Source organism: Pygoscelis adeliae, unplaced genomic scaffold (assembly GCF_000699105.1).
Source record: "Pygoscelis adeliae isolate BGI_AS28 unplaced genomic scaffold, ASM69910v1 Scaffold288, whole genome shotgun sequence".
NCBI lineage: Eukaryota > Metazoa > Chordata > Aves > Sphenisciformes > Spheniscidae > Pygoscelis > Pygoscelis adeliae.
In genome coordinates, this window is record NW_008825264.1 from 298180 (window position 1) to 305396 (window position 7217).

Sequence of the window (7217 nt, forward strand, 5' to 3'; positions counted from 1 at the left end):
TATCAGGGCTCCATCTTTCACACAGGTGGGAGCACACGGTGGGAGATGCCTCTCCCCGGCTCCAGCCCAGCAAGCTCACAGAGGAGATTTGGCTGCACGTTGGTCCCGCTGGGACCGGGAATTGGAACCCATTTCAGGATTCAGTAAAACCTTAATCTGCAGCCTAATCTCTGGGTACTGCATCTGTGCAAAAGACAAAAACAACAGATGAAAGGGCTGTAAGGGAAGGTTTGTGACAGCAAAGGCCGCTGCAAAGAGCCAGCTCCTCCTGGCCTGCTGGTTTGCAGAGGTGCCGGGGATCTTTGCCGATGCCTCCAGGATGTGCCGACTGCCCGGGGCTGCACTGGCCAGAGCAGGAGAGGGGAGAGCTGTGCTGCTGCAGGCGAGGGACCTCCTGCTTGCGGTAGGAGACGCGTACCCCTGGGTGCAGGGAGTGGAGTGCTGCACCCGAGCGGTCTGGCCCTGGGGCGTGGGCAGGTGGACGTGGGTCCTGATCGCTCACCTCCTGTTTCGAAGCAGCGTTCCCAAGGGCACAGAGCAAACACTGTGGGCACGTGCTGAGATTCAAGGTAAACGCATGGCATCAGGGCTGAGCTCAGCAACACGGGAACAGCCAGAAGCAGCTGCGTGAGCAGCAAAGCCAGCACCACCGCAGTCCCCAAGGGTTTGCGCCTCCAAGTTCACTGGGGATCCTTGTGGGGCACGAACACCATCTTCTTCCTGACGCCCTGCTCCCTTCCCATATGGGCACTTCTTACCTTGCCCATCACCACCTTCGGTCGGGTTGGGCTGAAGGTGGCTGATAAGCTCAGCCCATATTATCAGAGGACAGGTAGAAAAACAGGCACAAGCCCAGAGGAAACCTCCCAGCGCAACTTTGTTCCAGCAGAAACCGTGCTGCCAGCCAAAGGCTCAGCTCCTGCCACTGCTCAAGGGCAAAGCCAGGGCCAAGCAAACGGCAAGGTGAAAGCCTTTGCTAGCAGAGTGAATCGCAGGCAGAGCTGAATCAGAGGCAGGAAAATCAAACCTCAGAAGAAGTGGAAGCTTGCTGCCCAAGCTGGCAAATAGAGGATAACCAGTTTCCCCTTGAGCTCCCTAATGACACAAATCAGCTCAGTTTTTGCGCTAATTGCAGCCTTCCACATCAGACCTGACTCGGGACTCCCCAGCTTCTGGGGCAGTTGAAGGTGCCGCAGGGCGTCAGCAGCGCAGACGCAGCCTGGCCGGCTGCTGGCATCCACCAGCAGGGCAGGGGCTTCCCCCCCGCAGCCCCATGCCGTCATCGCCACTGTGCCCACCGCCATGAGGGGGCAAAAGCCCGGGATGTCCCTGGTCATCACACGGTGCTCGGGCACGGCCTTGCTTCAGCGACGCCCTGTGCTCCAGTGCCGTGGCTGCCAGCGGGGGACAGAGGTGTGCAAGGGGCGCACAGGCACTACCCTGATCTGGAGCCAAATATGCAGGGACTGCCAGGGCCGTGAGGGGTGACGAGCAGATTTAGGGGGCATCTTCAACCTGAGCCCCCTGAGCACAAGCTGTGGGGGACAGGAGCATGGCCCCAAGCCTAACCATCATGGAGAGGTGCCTGACACAGGGCTACGAGCCCCAGCTATTGCTTATCCCCGGAGCAAGCACAGAGCCACGGGGGTGACTCATGGGCGGGCTCGGTGCAGCGGTGAGAGGTGGCTGGCACTGCTCTTGCCCTACTTTTTCCTCTCTCCACTGCTTCTCCACTCGTTGAGGATGTGTGGGAGAAGGAGCTGAGCTTTCCAGCCAGCTCTGCAGTGGGACTGCTGGGTCCCGGGCATCCAGGCCTCAAAGAACTAAAGACCACGCCAGTCACAGCCCACCAGCCCCACCGGCAGCAGAGTGGTCTTGCCGAACATTTTTGCCCCACACCCGGAGCTGCTCCAAGGCCTGAGAAGCTCTTCTCTGCCCTCCGGGTGGAGGAGAGGCGTTAGGGAGCAGCAGACCCATACCCGAGCCATAGGGAGCAGCAATGCCGCCATACCTCAGCGAGGTGAGCTGAGCAGGCCCAAGGTCCACCAGCATCCAGGACCAGTGAGGCAGGCCCGAGGTTGAGCAGGCAGGGAGGTTCACAGTCAGGGTCCGGGTGAGCAAGGCACAGAGCCAGGCACAGGACGGCTGCACCCTCCCTCCAGCCAGGGCCGGGGCCAGGGCTCAGCTTGGATGCAGCAAGGACGAGGCTTCTCACAGCTCCTCCTCACATCTTAGCTGTTCTCCCAGCAGGTTTTGCTAGTGCCATTTGGATGTAAACCCGCCCAGCTCCTGTTCGTTTGCAACCACGGAGTTAGCCTGGTCGGCAGTCCTTTCTGAGGCACACTTTGGTCTTTTGTCCTTGTGGGTGACCAGAAATCACTATTAGCTGCCTGTAGTGATCCATCCGTATCTGTCCTGCTCCATACAGCAAAGAGGAGACTTATTTTTTAACCTCAGGGTGGCTGATATGCGAGTTGTCTCAAAGACCCGTTGCAGAGCAGGTGCTCGGGCTTTTACCATGCACTTAGAAAAAATGACCTTCAGTTTTTCTGCGAGAGATGCATGTGCCTATTACAAGAGTGTCTTTACTCCTGCTCTTGTACGTCTTCTCCTTTACCTCGGATGAGAAGCCATCAGTGCAGACTGGCCTGCCATTTGCACAAATACAGCAACTGCCCGGGACAGGGAGATGGGGAGGATGGAGGCAAGAGTGCTCCCGAATTCTTGCCTTTTGGTTTGGGAACGGTGAATTTAGGATGTGATTTTATGGAGGTTGCATTCCCCTTACTGCCTAAAATCTCTCTGGACTTTCTGAATGGTTTATTCTCTGGAGGGATGTGTATATTGAAGATCACTGTACTGGAAGTCCTGGGAATTTTCAGGATGACTCCAGCTACATGGACTGATATTTAAAGAAAGGGATGGAGCTGAAAGCTGCCTTGTTCTCGCTAGGTTCAGGATGAGAAGTGTTTTTGGCTCAGGAGCCAGTTCCAACCGACATGGCCATGGTGGATGGCAGAAGTCAGCAGGAGCCCTGGGCACTCATCACCAGCCTGGCGTCAGGCACATGAGCGTCCTTTGGGAGGGCGGACACGTTGCGCAGGCGGCTGCAGTCTGCCGAAAGCGGGGAGGCACCTCTAAGGAGCTGCCTTTCCCAGATGTCCTTTTGGACATAATTCTTACCTCTTTTGCACCTAACTCCCAGCTGATGCTGACATCTTTGTGACTCTGGGGTTAAGGCTAGACAGGAGAGTTCCTCTGCTTATGTTTTGCTGCTGGGTTTTGGGGTTGAGAGGTCAGTGTCTGCATGACCCTCAAGAGCCCATCCCTGTAAGTGACAGTAGTAGCAGGCACCATCATTCAGCTCAGTGCTAAATGATTTCAAGAACAACTATTGGTAATTAAAAGGTGCTCCGTGCCATCCTGGCTTCCCGCTTCTTTAAATGGCACAAAAAAGTGCTGGAGCATCAGCAGAGAAATTTCCTTGCTGTTTTTTCAGCAGCTTAAGAAAAGACACGTGGCTTAAAAGAAGAACAAAGAGAAAAGATGCAGCGTTCCTTGCTCTTGGCTACACTCTCACTTACTTACGTGTGAATCTGAGCAGCTGATCTGGATGCTGGTTTTCTCCCTCTTGCCCTTGCTGTCTGTGCTTGCGGGACCTTGTCTGGTAAAGCGAGTATTCTTATAATGCTGGTGGTTAGCGACTGGATCACGGAAAATGTGTTGAGATTTCTCATTTTTGCTTACATTCCTGGTAACTACTGTCTGCTGAAGCCTTATGCCAAGGATACGCCTTGGCTGTAATGTTTCTTTCTAAGGGAAGAGACAGAGTCAATTTTGACTCTTTAAAAATGTTATGCAGTGGCTTGAATATAAATGTTGGCATTAACAAAATAGATCTTCCAGAAGAGCCCCAAACCTGACTCACTGTAAGGCCCTCTCTGATGCTGAGAGGCAGGGAGTGTTCTCAGCTTCCTTTGTGCTCCCACCCCTCCACTCCTGGGAGCTACAAACTCATCCTGAAACTCGGGCCCTGAAGCTGTTGGGCAGAAACTTTCTGATTGTTTGAAAAGGTCAAATTATGGAGCCTTGCAAATGCAGGATGCTTCTGTATCTGGGGCAGGAGGGGAGAAGAAGCCTAAGGTAACTATTTCTGAAGTTTGGCAATAGCTAAAAAGATTCCCCAGGGGCTACTTTTATTTGTATCCTTAAATCTTATATCCATGTAATTTCTAAAGAGCGGGTGAGTTTGGTTGATAACTGTGCAGGTCCAGAGCAAAGAACGCTTTGTGCATGATGATGCTTTACAACCAGCCTGTGCAGTGGTGGCCGCTTCGTGAGGCTGAAATAAAACAAGTTATTGGCAGATAGGTGTGCACGCCAGCCAGGGAGGGTCGCGTGCTTCCATGGAGAAAAACGCGCCCGTCATCTTCTGCAGAAAAGTGCTTGTGAGGTTGGTGATGGGTACACCTTTCATGAGGAAAGAGCTACGGGAGGTGAGCAGCGATGGCTGTTCAGCGGTGCTGTGCTGCCCTCAAGTGCTGCTTTTTAGCAACATCCAAATTTTCAAAGTCAGCCTGCACCAAGTTGCACTTCTCAAGTTTTCTGGTTGTGCTCCAAGAAAGGCCCTTGCAATCACGCTGGTATTTTTCTTACCTTTCATGTAGCAAAAATACTGCTTGAAAAGTGGGCTCATTTGAAGTGGCTGAGGAAAATGGCAGGTTCACTGAGTTCACATCTGTCTGTGGTTAACGTTTGGCATCCCGCAAAGCAAGGAAAACAGCAGCTCAGCGCTCCGGCTGTCGGCCACGGTTGGACTCTCGCATCTCTCGGACTTAAACTGGCTATTAATTACCCACCTCTGCTTCGTGCTGCACCTCCTACTGACTCCACAGTCCCTTTCATTTCCTCTTCCCAGCGGCTCAGTGGGAGCAGTATAATATATATGGGGAGTGCGTATAAATTGAGAGCCAGCAGCCTGACAGTCCAGAAGCCTTCACAGGGCTGTCTCGATGCTCTTGCAATGCTGCCCGTTTTAGTGCACAGCTGTGCCTGCAAATTCACACCTTTAAATCCTTGAGCCTTTAAATCCTGGTGTAGCATCCATGTACGTAAAACCCAACATCCCAATTTTTAATTAAATTGTTAGCCAAGCATCTGAAACGTGCATTTCTCACAATTCCTGTCTCGTAGTTCTGTAGTCCCTGCTTCCCAGGCTGAAGGTGCTGCAGTTTGTGTTTCGCCGGCACCTTCAACGGGTATGTTAGACGGAGTATGGTCCCCGGCACGACTGTGCGATGCTTAGGTCTCACAGAAAGGTGAACAGACAAAGAAACAGAAAAACAACTTTAAGTCCCACGTAGGGAAGAAGTGTTATTTCTGGGTGCCAGTTTGGGGTCACAGGGGGCCTGCACAGGGTCCTTTCTTGTGCCCAGCTCTTTATTAAGCCAAGCCTCCTACTAGCAAAGACAGAACTGCCAGGTCTAGCCTTTAAATAGTAACTTCAAGGTGTTAGTTTTAGGGAGTCATTTTTGTTCTTTCCTCATCAATTTTGTTCTGGCCTCTGGTGCTGGGGTCTGCAGTAAGAGCAGGAGCCAGCCAGCGCAGCCAGGCTGCTGCTCCCGTCACAGCTGAGCATCCCCCCCGGACCTGGCTGGTACGGCACGGAGCTGTCCAGGGCGGGAGTGACCTGGGTAACCATGGCAGACGCGGATGCAGAGAGGGTGCCCTGAGTCACCGCCTATCCCCAGCAAAACAGCACTGACATCTGAGCTGCTTCAGCCACTGAGGAGGGAGCCCACAGTGTTGTCTGCACAAACACATCCTGCTCGTGAAAGGGAGAGGAAGGGGGGTTAATTAGGTTGGGACGCGTTTTGTCTCTTTTTCCTGCTCCTGGTACTGCCCTGGGCTGGACGCAGCCTCCTGAGGCCAGCGACCGTAATCTCTGCCCTGAAACCAGCAGCAGGAGCCAAGGGGGGGCTGCCTCCACCCCTCGCGATTGGGAAAAGGATGGCTGTCTTGGTACTGTGGCCTAGGAGCAGGAAGAGGGCGGGAAGGATCTTGAGCCACAGGATGGGGCACCACACTTGGGACCAGACCTGTCCTGCCACTTGTGCCCGACACCAGCCGCAGGGCCAGTCACTGGAGCCTCCAGTGCGGCTGTCCGCCAGGCCCACAACAGCACCCCAAGGCGAGGGCTTGCCACGAGCGCAGGAGCAGAGATGGGATGAGACACAGACTCAAGCCCTTAGTGTTTTGGTACGGATCCCTACACTGGAAGCTGCTTGCTACCTTTCTGTGCTCTACATCTCTCTAGGCTGGAGCTGCAGTAGCACACGTTCACCCCGCGCACAGCTTTTCACTAACGAACGTGTTGCAGATAGCGATCCCCGGGGCTCAGCTCCCCTCCACGTGCCAGGGACAGCACTCCCTCACCCGAGGGCTGCTCCATCTCCTGCGTGGGCTGTGGGGACAACATGCTCTTCCTGGCCAGCCCTACGGGGTGAATCCCCCCCTCACCTGCTCCGGTGGTACAAGGATTGCATACACATCGACAACTGTCTGCTACCTTTGGGAGGTCACTTTTGGTGGCCCTTGGCTTTTCTCTGCTGGCCTGGAGTGCCTGGAGGCACTGCAGCGCACACAGATGGAGGGGGGGTCCCCAGCTGTGTAGCTTCCCAGTGCTCCCCCTCTGAGGGGGACATGGAAGGGGTGCTCAAGTGGTGTAAATTCCCTTTTACCCGAGAGGAGATCAAGTCAGAGTTGGTATTTATTAGAAGACCATTAAGCGTTTGCTATTAACAGACTCAAGCTGGTACCAACCGCAGACAACCAGCCCTACAATTGTCCTGGTTTCAGCAGGGATAGAGTTAATTTCCTTCCTAGTAGCTGGTACAGTGCTGTGTTTTGGATTGAGGGTGAGAACAATGTTGATAACACATCGATGTTTTCAGTTGTTGCTAGGTAGTGTTTATACTAGTCAAGGACTTTCCAACTTCCCATGCTCTATCGACTGAGAAGGCTGGAGGTGCACAAGAAGCTGGGAGGGGGCACAGCCAGGACAGCTGACCCAAACTGGCCAACGGGACATTCCATACCATGGGACGTCATGCTCAGTATATAAAGCTGGGGGAAGAAGGAAGGGGGGGATGTTTGGAGTGGTGGTGTTTGTCTTCCCAAGTCACCGTTACGCGTGAGGGAGCCCTGCTGTCCTGGAG